The sequence below is a fragment of the Alligator mississippiensis genome, chromosome 10 (genome assembly GCF_030867095.1).
Source record: "Alligator mississippiensis isolate rAllMis1 chromosome 10, rAllMis1, whole genome shotgun sequence".
Taxonomy (NCBI): domain Eukaryota; kingdom Metazoa; phylum Chordata; order Crocodylia; family Alligatoridae; genus Alligator; species Alligator mississippiensis.
In genome coordinates, this window is record NC_081833.1 from 53,052,384 (window position 1) to 53,066,704 (window position 14,321).

General features: G+C 42.3%; 1 long non-coding RNA gene across 1 annotated transcript; it reads left to right on the top strand.

The window, feature by feature from the left end:
* The first annotated feature begins 227 nt into the window (after window positions 1–227).
* Window positions 228–11,478, top strand: LOC109285667 (uncharacterized). The gene is made up of 3 exons (XR_002093476.2): window positions 228–7,695; window positions 9,963–10,092; window positions 10,309–11,478. It is a non-coding gene; the product is annotated as an uncharacterized LOC109285667 (long non-coding RNA).
* The last annotated feature ends 2,843 nt before the right edge of the window (window positions 11,479–14,321 follow it).

Genomic DNA, 14,321 nt, shown 5'->3' on the forward strand with positions numbered 1-14,321 from the left:
GCAGGACTGATGACATGAGTAATGGGGCCTACGGTGCTGCCACCCAAACAGGAATGAGCAATGACCCTACTGCTCAAAGAGGTGCACCAATAATCGGGGTGGATTTACATGGGTAAATCTAAAACCTGGAACTATTCTCAAAGAATTGTGGGATGTCCCTGACCACTCCCCCCAGGCCCTGGGAAAGGTCAATTTAGATTGTATGTAAAAGAAGGAAGTTTTTGGCTATGTGAGGATCCAACTAATATTTCTGTTAGTGCTTTTCACAGTGCCCAGAAACTGTTATATTTTTTTGTCTCATTTTAATAACTACCTTTGGTAAGTAGAAGACAGAAAGGGAGGCAGTTGATTTGAGTTGTTAGTGCTGAGAGCAACAGCTTTGGTGGGGGATGAAGAAATGAAAGAGTAAGTTTTCTGATTAGTGTCATAGACATGAACACTGTGATCGTCCTTCCAAAGCAAATGGGCTGGTGAGACAGTGTAAAGTCGGGAAGAGTTCAGCCATGGACACTGTCATGTAAAGTGTTGTTTCTGGCTTTGGATTGACCTGTATCTTAATGTTGTATCTGTTGGGAACATCCTCTGGAGAATGTCACTCAATAGAAACAATAACAAAAATTAGATATCCTACTACTTTGATGCCAAACAGTAATGAGAACAGACGGCACTGTCTGTGGTAACTAAAATGTTCAGTGTTTAGCTGTGGAGAGAGGCATCCATCCAGCTGGCCCTAAGATCCTGAGTTTAACTAACTAACCGTTTTCTCTCTGTGATCTCTACCAACATGAACGTTGATGAAGCTAGTTCTCAAACATGGAATTAAACCACAACAGGGCTGTGATGGTGTTTTCCGACCCCTTTAATTCATAGCTACTTGACACTGTCCCTTCAAAGAAGGATGAGCTAGCAGGAGCTGAGGATCAGAAACAGGATGCATGGTTCCTGCTGATCATTGTGTATGTAGGCTTATTGACCCTTCTGAGTGCAGCCTCCTCTTCCTTTCTGTACTCTCTCCATCAGCCATAGCAGCTGGTTCATGATCTGAAAGAAACTCTAATGGAAAAGAGATGTTTGCCAAGTGGAAGAGGAGAAAACCAGCGGATGTTGCAGACACATCTGTTAAAACTGGAAAACAGAATAAACTGTAAAAATGGTATTTGGGTCCCCTTTACAAATTCTGGTGACTCAAAGGAGAGGAAGAATGGGCTTGCATTTCAACAGCTTAACTAGGATTTTGAGGGGTCCTGGGGTTGATTTCCAGCTCTGCCAAAGAAAGGTTACTTTGGATATTTATATGAAAGCTGAGGGAGATTCATTGAGTGTGAGTACAGCAGCTTAGGATTTTTCTCCCCCTTTACTGTTGCTTTTTCATACTATAGATTAAATTGATTTTTTCACTCCATAAACTAGATTTCCACTACTTTTTTCATATTTGTCATGAAATTATTCGGGACGGCTGTTTATTGTAAAAATAGCTAGCAAATCTTTTAGTATGCCTACTTATACACACAGAGTAGACATTTGACACTGAAAGAGTTAAAATCCTTTCTGTGGAGGAAGAAGATAATGGAGTGCTACAGATAGTGTTCTTGACATTTCAAGGTGGTGTGCTGTCCTTCCATAAGGACAAGCTAAAAAGAATGAACTAATAACGCCCACACAATTTCTGTAACCTGCCCCTACATTCTTTTCCATTCAGTGGGAATCCTCCTGGTAACACTTGACGAGTCAGACCTTTAATACAGTATTAGTTTATAGAAAAAATGGACCAATGAGATTTACAGTTTACATGACCTGTCAGTGTTGCATAGAAGAAATACTGAAGATCTCTACTGTAACGTGCTACCTAGTGCAGTATTTTGGAAGAGCGGTTGTGTTTTAGCTCAGTATTTTGGAAGATCTAAGTGTCTTAGATCAATTCCATCATGCTCTTCAAGAAAGGCCACTCTACTTGCACATTAAATTGCATTCATTGTAAAATTAGTACTTCCTTTTTAACATAGAGGAGAAGCTTAGAAGATATAATGGACTTGTACAAACTTAGCCACAGTAATCTCCTGCCAGATATGTGCTTCATTATTTAGGTGGCATTACACTGATAGACTCCTTCAGATGCAAAGTGGACATGCAAACCTATCTTTCTGTCTTTGTTTGCTTAACTTATTATAAGCAAAAAAAACTGTGCGGACAGAAAGTGCTGATTGCAGGTGGTGAGGGGAAGTTAATCTTGATTTAAAACTTCAGTCAATATGGCCCAGACTTCTGAGTGGTTCTAAGTGGTACAATCACATTTATGAGAAAAAACAGAACTTCTGAAAATTTGAGCAATAAACTGCCTAATTTTGATAATTCAATGTGCATCTTGAATGACACAGACAAATGCAGCTTTTAATTATTATAACATTGTTATTGGGCTTTTAATAAGCAAAGATTCTTTAACCTTTTCCTTTTCTATGTATTGATCTTGGAGTTTAGACAGAAAATATCTTAAGCTATGCGACCAACAGGCATTGAATTGTTGTTGTTAGTAGTAGCAGTAAACACATTAACTGTTACATTTTGAAGATATTAAACAACTGTGATATTTTTTAACTGGTTCTTTTTGTACGAAGAATCCTAGTAGATGGCAAGATAAATATCAATGGAGTTGCATTCAAAATCTGTTTTATTTACCTGGTCCAGCCTGAGTGAGCACAGCAGTTTTGCCTTGCATTTCATAGGTCAGCAAATCTGGGAGGTGCACGCAGCCATACCTGCGGTTCTCCATTGTTATGTGTCTGTTGAATTACTCCAGGGACATGTGAGTGTGTGGGGGAAACTTACTGAAGTTACCAAATAGAGGTTCATAATGTCAAACTGCCGAAGTTTGTATAGAGGTGCAATGGTGCAGCTGCACGCCCTGGGCAGAGGTAGCACATGGGGCAGAGCCAGCCACTGCCTGAGCAGTAGTGGTGTGGTTGGTTGCCAGGCGGGTTAGCAGCTATTTTTGCACCACCTCCCCTCTAAAGTTGGTGCCTAAGGCTGTTGCCCCAGTTATGCCCCCACATCCTTCTGTCCCAGTTAGGCTACTGAGTGTGTATCTAGCGAGCATTGTGATGTGGCATCTTTAGTTATTGTAAGTCAATATGATAGGCCAGATCCTTAATAGGTGCATCTACATGTACAATTAATGTGAAGCAATAAACTCCTGAGCTTATTGCTCTGGAGTTTATTGCCTCTGGGCATGCCATTTGGGCCTGTGCCTGGGACTACAGCAGGATTGGAGCACCCCAGCTCCCAGCAGTCCTGGAGGGTCAGCCTGCCAGCCTTGGACTGCCTCCCCCAGCTCAATGTGCTGTGGAGGGGATGCCTGGGGCATGAAGGTACTTCAGTGTGGCTAGCCGGCAGGCAGCCCCTGCGGTGAAGCACCCTCATGCCCCAGCTAGCTGTGTTGGTGTCTACACATGTGCTGTTGGGGAGTAAAAAACTGCAGCAGGATAATACTTGTAAATACTTTCCTTTTAACTGCTGCAGAGTGAATTAGTTTACTCCAGCCCGATAGGGGCACACGTGTAGACATGCAACGTTTACTGAAGATCCAATTAGTCTTCTCCACAGTAAATGTCTCATGTAGATGTGCCCAGTGGGTGTAAATTAGCACAGCTCTTTTGGAGCCAACAGGAGGACTGAGCCCGCTCTTTGAGGATGTTGAGTCAAGATAGTTGGGTGGAAGCAGTGTGGTTTGCACCACCAGTTGCTTTCAAAACAATGATTCAAAAACACTGTGGTTTATGCAGAGAGCAGGGATTTGTAGCATACTTTTGTTTTGACATAGAGATTCCCCTTTCCTAATACAGCCCACGTGCTTGAAGGAAAGATGATGGCAGCCCCAGTCTGACCCTGATGTCTCTCTCGTTAGGAGCCAGCTTAAGAATTTCACACCTCACTTAATGCCAAATTCAATTTGCTGTTATTTATAAAGATTACTTGCACAAAGAAGAGGCTGCTAGTTTAAACAGGGTCTGAAAGAATTGGAGCATTTAGAAGTGTGCAGCAGAGCATGCCAAATTAAGCTGGTTTTCTAAGGACAGGCAGTTTCTTTGATTTTCATTAATTTATTGCGTGTGTAATTATTTAAAGAATTACACATGGAGCTCAAAGAAAATTCTCTGAATTGGTTGGAAAAAATCCATTTAAGCCTAACAAGGGTGTACAATGATGTGACAATTATATGAACTAAAGTCCTCTAATTATATGAGGAACATTCAATAAACGCCTGTCTCAGTTTTTATCCCAGGGTACATCCCCTTTCACTGACTACAGGTTGAGCTGTTACGATCTTTCAGCTCTTTTCTGGTTTGAAATATAGACATTCTCATCCTCTTTCCATTCAGTCTACCAGCCCCTTGCAGCTAGCAGTTTCCCCTGTATACAGATTTCCTACTCTTTTCTCTGTTGCCACGCCAGAACCGAGGTGCGATCAGACCTCCATTGTTCTATGTGCACTTCCAGTACAGAGTAGGCAGAATCCCTACTTCAGGGACTGCAACCTAGACACAACTGAAAAGGAAGAAGGGAATGGAGAAATACAAGTGTGCACTGTCCTAGATCACATAGGAAGGCTGTGGCAGAACTAGGAAATGAACTCAGAGCTCAAGTCCGAATATGGTGTCTTACATATAATACTCTCTCTCTCCTCTGTAGGCTGCCCTGTGCCTGAAATGCTCTCCTTCCTTCTTGCTGAGTGTCAGGTCTTTTACCTCTCTTCACATCTTTTTTTCAAATAAAACTTTTTTTTTCCTCTCATGGAAAATGTTGACCAAGAGAAAAGGATGCCTCATTTTGTTCCCTGGGGTAAAGACAGGGCTTGACTCACAGGGGTTCCTGGCTGTGGTGCATCTAGTCCAACTAGAGAGCTCACCTTATAGGTTATGCCTACAGTGCTGCTGCAGAGCTGTGAAGAATGCAGCAAGGAAGCATGTTCCTGTTCTGCACATGGCAAACCCAGGAATGAGGCAGAGAACTGGCTCTGAGGATGCCCCTGCTGCCTTCCACTTTCTCTGGTTTGCTTCACACTGTGGTAGGCTGGGCAAATCCAGAGCAGGAATGGAGGTGGGAGGGGCAGGGGCAAGGGACATACTTCTCATGACATGTTCCATCCCTGAGAGTACCATTGAAACAGTAGAGACAGACAGACTTACAGAGGAGAATAGGAATAAAGACACTTAAGCTACAACTCTCCGGAGGTCCTGCAGAGTATTTTGACTCAACATACTTCTATTTTCAGACATCTTTATTTTTTGAAGGAACCGCTTTCCTTTGTTGTGGGAAGCCACAAGCCAACCAGCCACAGCCAGCTTTCCATAAGCCAACCTTTTGCCAAAGAAAAACATTAAAAACCCCAGCTTGGATGGAAAATTGCTTACCACACCTGCATCATTTAGCCTACCCATGTTAATCTGATCTCCAAAACAGTTCCCTCTTTACTATGAAAAAGAATTATCCTCACTGTTGGTCTCTTGATCTAACCACAAAGTAGTGCTTCATCTCAGCTGATGGCTAGTTGCATGGGCAGATGCAGTCCACTGCTCATTGTAGGTGCAGGCCTTTAGGTTCAAAGCTGTGGACAAAAAAGTCTTGGCTAAAATAAAATTATTAAACTTAGCTGCTAAAAAATGTTTTTAAGCCGGAGGCCAAATAATGGAGTCTTGCAGCAAATTTCTTCCCATGACCCCGGTCCCAAGCAGTCCCACCACAAGCCAGAATTAAAAATTACTGTTAGAATGTACTCTCCCTTTTTGTAACTAAGAAAGTATCTAAGTGGGAGTGAAGGCTGCTGGGGGCTTGAGCACCCCTTTAGAGCACTGTGGAGGTAGCCCCCATGCTGGATTTCTGTTTCCATGCATTTTGAAGGCTGCACCACTTAATCCTCCACTTAGATGAGATTCTACACAGAGATTCCTGGTGTTTATTGTGGGCTCTAAACTTCCTTCCAACTTTTCTTCTTGGCAAGAGAATGATATGCACTAAAGGAATTTAATGAAGCAGATACCATCAAAATGCTCTCGTTCAGTTTGGATTCCATTGTTGCTGAAGGGAAATATTACTGGCTGACGAAGCATAAAGTAACATGCACAACTAAGGGAAAGCATGGTCTAAAGCAGTGTTCTGAACCCATGGGTCGTGACCCAAAAATGGGTCACAAGAATATGTGAAAGGGTCGTGAACCAACTTTAAAAATTAATCAACAGGCTTTAAAAATGGATTCCCCTTTAATGGAGAAAAATGTGAGAAACTGGCTTTTCCTGTGGAGACTGGCAGAGCTCCAGCCTGCTAGGAGCTGCTTGGGACCCAGGCCCCCCAAGCCCCCCCGCCACACCCCTCCTGCCCCACACACCCACTCCCTGCTTTGCACACTGGGGGGGCTAGGGCCTGGGGGCAGGAGGCACAGTTTGGGAGTGAGAGACACTGGGTTGGGACTGATCATCTATGTTTACAAATGGGTCCTGGTACAAAAAAGGTTGAGAACCGCTGATCTAGAAGTTGAGATTTTAGCCTGAGACTTGACAGTTTAGTTTGTGGCTATCCCACAGCTCTCCTTTTGTGACTTCTTGGATTAGTCACTAATCTCCTGTAAGGGCACTTTCCTACCTCATGGAAGAGTTGTGAGACTAAATTCATTAATGGCTGTGGGGAGCTCAGATATGACAGAGATGTGGCATATAGAAGTCCCTTCACGAGGAGGAGAGGAGAGCACTGCACTGCAACTCGCTCCCAGAGCAGTAATCTACCTATGTGCTGAGTGCTGAGCCAGGTTACCTGCATACGCAGGAGAGAGAGGGGGAAGCATGAGTTTTGTCCTCAACACAGTGTTGTGTGTTTTCTTTCTTCAAAAACATTTAAGAGTCCAGTAGAGAGAAGAGGAGAGTTTTACAAGTTAACTGACTTTACTTGTCCATAACTGTCCCTTCCACCATACTGCCCACCATTCTCCCCTCAATTTGAGAAACTTTCTCAGGTCTTTAAAAATCCAAGTGCAATACATTTAGCTTAAAATTATATTTTAAATATATATATTTTAGTACTGTAAGTTTTCAGCCACTGTGATCTCCAGTCTGTGCTGGAAGTGACCTAGGGTCTGGCACTTATCAAATTCAGATCCTTCAGTGTTACACACCTACTTGCCATTTGGGGTTTCTTTCTCCAACTCTCAATTTCTTGCCCCAATGCTGTTGAAAGGTGAATCTCTAGCAATCAATTTATCAAATGGTCTCCAAGAGACTCGGCTGCAGGAGAGCCCGCTGGATGTGGAGATTAATAAGAGATTTGTAGTGGTGAGATTTCTTTTCTCCCCACTGAATGTATTTTTCTCAGGTTTCAATTAATCCTATTCAGGAGCTGACTAAGGGCCTGATCCTGCACCCCTTCCTTTTGAGGTCATGGCTGCAAAGGCTGCAGGAATGAGCATTTCTTCCCTTATGCTTATTCTATGTCTTTTGGGAAAATGCACAGGCACATCTACACATGCACACATACACACAAAGCTCCAAAGCTTTTAAAAAATGTTCCTGCATCTATCAGAGCATCCCATTTTTAATCTTACTAATACCTTCTCTTCTATTTTAAGAGCCAGCTTTTCAAATCAGATGGACCAAGCTGGGTATGCAAAGGGCAAACTCACTCCACATGGCAGATGTACTACCTAACACCTTGAAAGTAAGTAATCAAGACCTGAAAGCTAAGCACAGACATTAAAAAAGTCTGAGCCTGAATCAGTTGAATCTTTGCAGGTTAGTTTAAACTGCATAGATTGAACTGAGAAGCAACTGAACAGACATTCACTTTTGATTCTGGAAATGCAACCACATGCCTGCAGTGGCTCAGGCTAGAAGCTGGGGGGTGCTAGAGGAAGCCCTCCCTCCCTTTTGACAGTGGCAGAAAGGCTGTAGGGAAGCTGGGAAAGAAGACCTCCAGGCTTTTCCCCTCCTCCCTGCTCAAGCTGTATGGCCAGGCCCCAGCAGGCTGTGAGTACAATTGGGAGGGGTTTAAACTCCCCCACCCCCGGCCTGCATGGACCTCAGCCAGGATATTCCTGAAGGGGAGGGGGGAAGCAGCCCCTGCAAGGTTTTTCCCTGCTTGTCCCTTGAGAGGTGGGCATGGGGGGCATAGTCAGATGCTAACCAGCGGCTGGCCCTCTGAGGCAAAGAGGGAGGTGAGGGAGGGGGTTTAAGCCCCTCTCTCTCCTCTCCCACCAGCACAGGACCCTAGCACTACCAGGCTTGCCCTCACCACTTGAGCAGCAGGGCCGGGGGCATGGCCAGACACTGGCCCCAGGCTGGCCTCCTGAGGTGAAGTGTAGGGGAGTGGGATTAATCCCCCCTCCCTCCCCACTTCACCTCGAGGTGCTGGCCCAGTGTCTGGCCATGCCCTCCACCCTTGAGCAGGGAAAAGCCTGGCAGGGGCTATAGTCCTGACCAGGGTCTCCCACCCTCACCCCTTCTCAGCCAGTCAGAGCAGTGATAGTGCTCCAGCTGGGGAGCAGAGGGGTGGAGCCAACCCTGCTCTGCTGGAGCAGACAGCCCAGCCCAGCCCAGCCCAAGGCTGCAAAGCATCCTGGGATGCTGGGGGACTGTGAATTAATTTAAACCAGGGATAGAAGTTTCTTAAACTGGTTTGACCCAAATCAGTTAAGTCTGGTACTACATTCAACCAGGTTTATCTTAAACCAATTTCAGTCATTTTGAAAGTGGTTTATGTGCACTGAACTTCTGTTCTGTTATAGGTTTAAACCAGTTTCTGATCCCTTAAACTGCTTTATGTGTAACTTCTGTCCCTAGCCTAAGAGATCATAAACCTCATGCAAATCCTGTGCACAGGGGGAACCCCCCTTCACAGTAATTGCATGTTCAGTTTAAACAGACAAGTACCCTGGTTACACCTGCAGACTGTATATTGGATGTGAAAATGGTTTGTTGTGCCCAGTGAACAGCTTGGGCTTCTGAAATTTTGAAAATCAAGCTCCAATGGTTATTTTTTACTGGAATATGTAGTTTCTTTTAACAAAGTACCAATAATTTCATGGGCTTTCTCATGAATGATTGATGTCTTAATTTACCAGCCTGTGTTTGATCAAACCCTTTGTACACTCCTTTCTCTACTATAACTTCAGGCTTTATTGTCAATTGAAGCTTTTTGGTGCAGTATTTGACCTGCATGAATTAATCTGCACATGAAGCTTAATTATCTTTAACAGCTAATCCGTTAATTTCATATTACATCTGATCTCTTCACCACTCATGTGACTTGCAGATAAGCAGCAATGATGTCATTACATATGAATGTTGCTTTTTGTACTTTTTCTGCATACCTGGTAGTGCCGTCATTAGTTTTTACCTGCTATATAAATAAAACAAGTGGAGGCAAGGTGCCTAATGTGAGGCTCAAAGAGAAAATGGATTATACTCACTTCATATGGTTTCTGAATTTAATGGATCCATATTAAACCTTTGTACTTTGTACTTTGTGTAGTATTTTCCCACTAGAAAAGCCTCCAGCCATGTGTTGTGCATCTTTTCCTCACTGGTTTCCTTAGTTTTCCCTGACCCAAACTGAGGAGGGAAGAGGATCAACCCACATATGAACAAAATGGCCCTGTTCATCCTTGTAGCATATATTAATACTAACATACATACTGCCTTTCTAAGTGATCTGGCCCCTTGTACAAGTAATTATTTTTCAGTTGCTGATAATGAGAGATCTTTGAGTGATCACTCTGGGTCATACTAATCTAGAGGCTCCTCTGGTGCAGTGCAGTTGTGAAGTGCAATACACTCTCCATGTGCAGTAAATGCATTTCAAAAGTTTTCTCACATATAGTAATGAATGCTGATGACAGATTCCTACTGCTGATACTGTGAGGGCATGTTTGTTATTAACAAAGAACAACAGTTCTACAAATCGTATCTCCTTTATTTTCTCTCCAGGGAAAATTGAGAAGAAAGTAACATTCAGAGATAAGCTTCTTGGGAGCCAAAGTGTAAAGCTGAATTGGACCAATAGGAGAGGAGTACCATTTCAGCATTAGAAGTGTAGGAGAAGATCTGCAGAGCCATTGTGAGTTGTCTGAAATAAAACTCTGACTTTGTGCTGCTCTTGGCTGCCTGTGATAATGGCCATATGTTTACTGGAACTAAATCCTTATGCCTGAGAAGTTCAGATTAAAGCTTGCAAAATTTATTTGCAGTCAAAGACATTAATGAAAAGAAATATAGTAGTTTTCTGTGGTTACTGGAGACTACTCGATTAAATAAGTCTTTCCTCTTGCTATAGAAGCATTTGGAGTCTGCTTTTGGGAAAGAGAGGATTGCTTTTGGAGTCCTTCAAGTGTGATCTAACCCTTTGAAGAACACAGGTAATAGGATGATTTTATATATGACCTTTCTCTTTCACCTTCACTGCAAGTATCATTCAGGAGTTGCACGAATATGCCAGTCATGGAAACACATGTGGTAAAAATGTGGAAATGCTATAGTAGGTCTAGACAAAGTAAGAGTGAAACATGCCATCTGGTAGTAAAGCAGGGGTTTTACTGATATAGTTGCTTTTAAAATATACGTGGAGGGGCACAGGGTAGAGATTAGAGCAGTGGTTTTCAACATACAACCCATGGGCTGCATGTGGCCCAATCAGCACACTAACTGCAGCCCATGTGACATCCTGTCAGGTGGTTGTTTTTTTTAAATGGATACACAGGAAGTAAGTTGTGTGGGTGCAATGCATATAACACGTTGAGAGCTGCAAGTGTGGCTCACTATGGCAAACAGGTTGAGACCCACTGGATTAGAGGGAGAGAATGGGGAAATGGAGATTGATTGGAGTACATGGTCAAAGGAATCCATAAACAGCTACCAAAGCCATTACAGCAGTCAGGAATAACCAGCACACAGATTGTCGTGCATGTTGCTTTTACCTGGATCCCTTCCCCTTACTGACTACAGAAGAAGAAGTTAGTGTAGGAGCTCTGTGTCCCATGAGAGTCCCTCTTGTATCAGTAGGGCCTTTATGCAGCCAACTAAACTAGCTCAGTGGTGTAAATCTGTACTAACATGGGGAGAAGGTAGGATCCTTACATTCAGTGTAGTGAGATTTGGTATATGTACTGCCCAAAAAAGTTACTGAAACTAAATTGAACAAAATGTGAGATAGATGTGCTGTCCCACCTGTTAGAGATGATGATGGGAGTTTATTTCACACAATTAGAATTTACTAAAAATCAGAAATTCAGTCATGGGAAATGTTGCCATTATATATATATATATATTCTGACTTGGAACAACAGGAAGGTCAAAATTATCACTTAAACAAAATGTCCAAAAAGCTCATTTTGAGTTAATCATAACATTTTGTTTTGATAATCGACTTGTTTTTATTTTGACTTTTTAATTTCATTTTTATTTATATTATTTGATAAATGACAAACATTTAAATATTTAGCCAGAACTTTATGTGCAATAAATTTTGAAACAATATCAGAATGTTCTGTCTTAACCTTATTGGAATGAAACATGTTGGTGTTACCAAAATACATTGTTTCAATTGTTTTTAATTAAGTTTAGTTGGAAGTGGCATATTACTAAGGGCAGTTCTGACTTCAGTGAATTGGTGTTTGCCAGCAGAAGAATAGTTTGTGGAGAAATTTTCACCCTGCTTTCTAACATGCTGTTTATATGATTAGTTTTTATAGCTGGGACGGGGAGAGGAGGGGAGTGTATTTTGTATCTTTCTCTTTACATTCTATTTTCCAGTCCTATATTTATGAAGTTCCCTTAGGTGGCAGTAAATGCAGGGTTTTCTCAACAACATGCTAGGCCATGCCAGTTCTATGAATCCACACCACCAGGTGCTGCATGAGTAAGTCAGTCACACAATAAGCTTTATCTGTGCTTGCTCTGTAAATGATCTTAGTTGTGATTTGGGAGGGGTAAGCAGTGGTTCTCTTTTTGCGCTAGCACTCTCGTGGCCTCATGTGTGTGAAACAACTTGTTAGGAAATTATTAATAGCAAAAGAACAATATTTGGTCCACTGAATGTAGTTTTTTGTTTTTTCCCCTATACATTGACCCATAGGAAATAGGACAAAATTTCAGCAATGCTATGAACAGTGTTCCATAATTTGCAAATTACTCTTCTTCCTGGAATTATTGCATTCAGCCTAAATTTTCCTATTCTATCCTTTTCTCTAAACTGAACCCTAAATCCATAAACCCAATAAAAAAGTATGCTTTTAAGATATAATTCTTAATGCAACCATAATTTCCCAGTGCAAATGATTCTTTATCACAAACCTAATCCACATGAAGCCACTTGAACTACTCCTGTGAGTAGCAGTTTAACAGTTGATCAGATGATAAGTTGTCAGCAAGTCCTTTTTCGTTGATTATTTTTCCTGTTTTGATTCTTTTAGTGGAAAGTAAGACATAAATGTAAATGTACAATCTGTCTCTTCTAATGAAGAGAATTATTAAATACAAAGGGTGCATACCTGATGAGCACGCACATGCAGGCGTATGCAGTTCCCACAGGACAAAAAGCAGTGGCACATATTTGTGCCACTGCTATTTGTCCCTGGGCATGCTTCTGTATGCACACTCCAACATGTGGAAAAGCAGCCTCACCAGGGGCCCTGCAGGCCTCCCACGGCAGCATTGGTGTCAAGCCGGCTGCTCGGAGGTTGGTTTGCAGCCAGAGCATGGCTCTGGCTGACCAGGCTCTAGTTTCTGGCAGCGCATGCTGCTGCCACGCGCACCATGCCACTTTTTTTAGAGGCTGTTTTTTGGTGGTTTTTTTGATACTGGGTTCTCCCAGTATCAAATAAAACTGCTGCACTGCCTATTATCAGCGCAGTTTGTGATACCTCAAATGGCTTTGAAGTGCTGCAAACCACACGTGCACATTCATGGGAATGCACCCAAAGGGTTTATTTCATTATTTTCAATTTCTTTTAAGAAAATCAGTTGTATCCTTTGCATAATATATATAGTCCTACTGTGTGGTTACTAAGGCTGTAACTATTTTGATGATACTATTGCTTGGATTGTAGCTCCGCTGTACTTATTTTCCCACTTTCCATAGTACCTTACATAGTGTACCATCTTCCTTCCATCAGTAGTCACAATAATATCAAAGACAGTGTGAGTGGAGGTAGTATGAATGAAGGCTCTGTTAGCATGCTTATGCTGCAGGATGCAAGTTAAAATGGCTAGTCTTTTTCTGTTCATCCACATCACACAGACCTATGATTTTCTTGTCTAGGAATTTTATCCATGGAGTGTTTGAAAATCAAAATTTCAACAATCTTTTCAAAGGAACCTTACTGTGAGGCTCCTTCACTTGGTAGGATATTTCTTCTTAAGAACGTTTTTGCAGCACATTATTCAAAGGATGAACTAAGCATGTCTCTAAATAAAGGAACTTTGCAAAATGTTGTATTTCCTTTGATAATTTGATTAAGATGCCAGGATTCAGGCATGACAGGGTAAGAATCTAGAGGCCAATTTATCAGGCCCAGGAGAATAAAGAACAGTTGTTTCTCATCCTTCTCATGAAGCAGTCTCTGGAAAAGACAAATAGCCATTCTCAAGGAAAAAGGAGTTAATGGTTTCTCTGCTAACCCCAAAATGGGCATGTATGTCCATCACATACACTCAGATTTAGTGACCATTCCTTCCTCTTATGCCCTTACTTTAAATTGATTATCTCATGAACAAGGAAAAATGTATAATGAATTAATCTAGTCAACCTCTAGAAGGAGACAACTCTCAGTAGTCACTGTCTGTGGCTGCTACTCAGAGAAAAGGTATTTACAGTACCCTTGTGACAGACACTTTAACAACAATCATAATAAGTAGAAAGTTATCAGGGGGAGCAGATGCCAGACCTGTTGAGTCTTGGAGAGCCAAGGTCATGAAACTGGAGGTCTAAAATGGATTGAGATCTATTTACAGTGGATCAGGAGTACGGTCGTTGTGCCCTAAATGCTGTCACTTTTCAGTCTGTATTACTTCCACCAGTTGACGCTGTTCTACCTCATGGTAAGGTAGTGCTGAGAGGATCCTAACTCCATCAATACTTAGGAGGTGCTCAGCTACTACAGTGACATGTGCCATCGGGCTGACTAAAAGGAAAGAGAGAGGAGCTTGTTTGAACCCCAGGGCCACATCTAGATGAGCGTGGACGTTTGGTTCCCTGGAGTCAAGTAGCAGCAGAACACCTTGCACTGCAGCTACTTGCCCCTGGGGAACGCCCTTGCCATGTGTGCTTTGGCATGCAGCAAGTTACCCTGG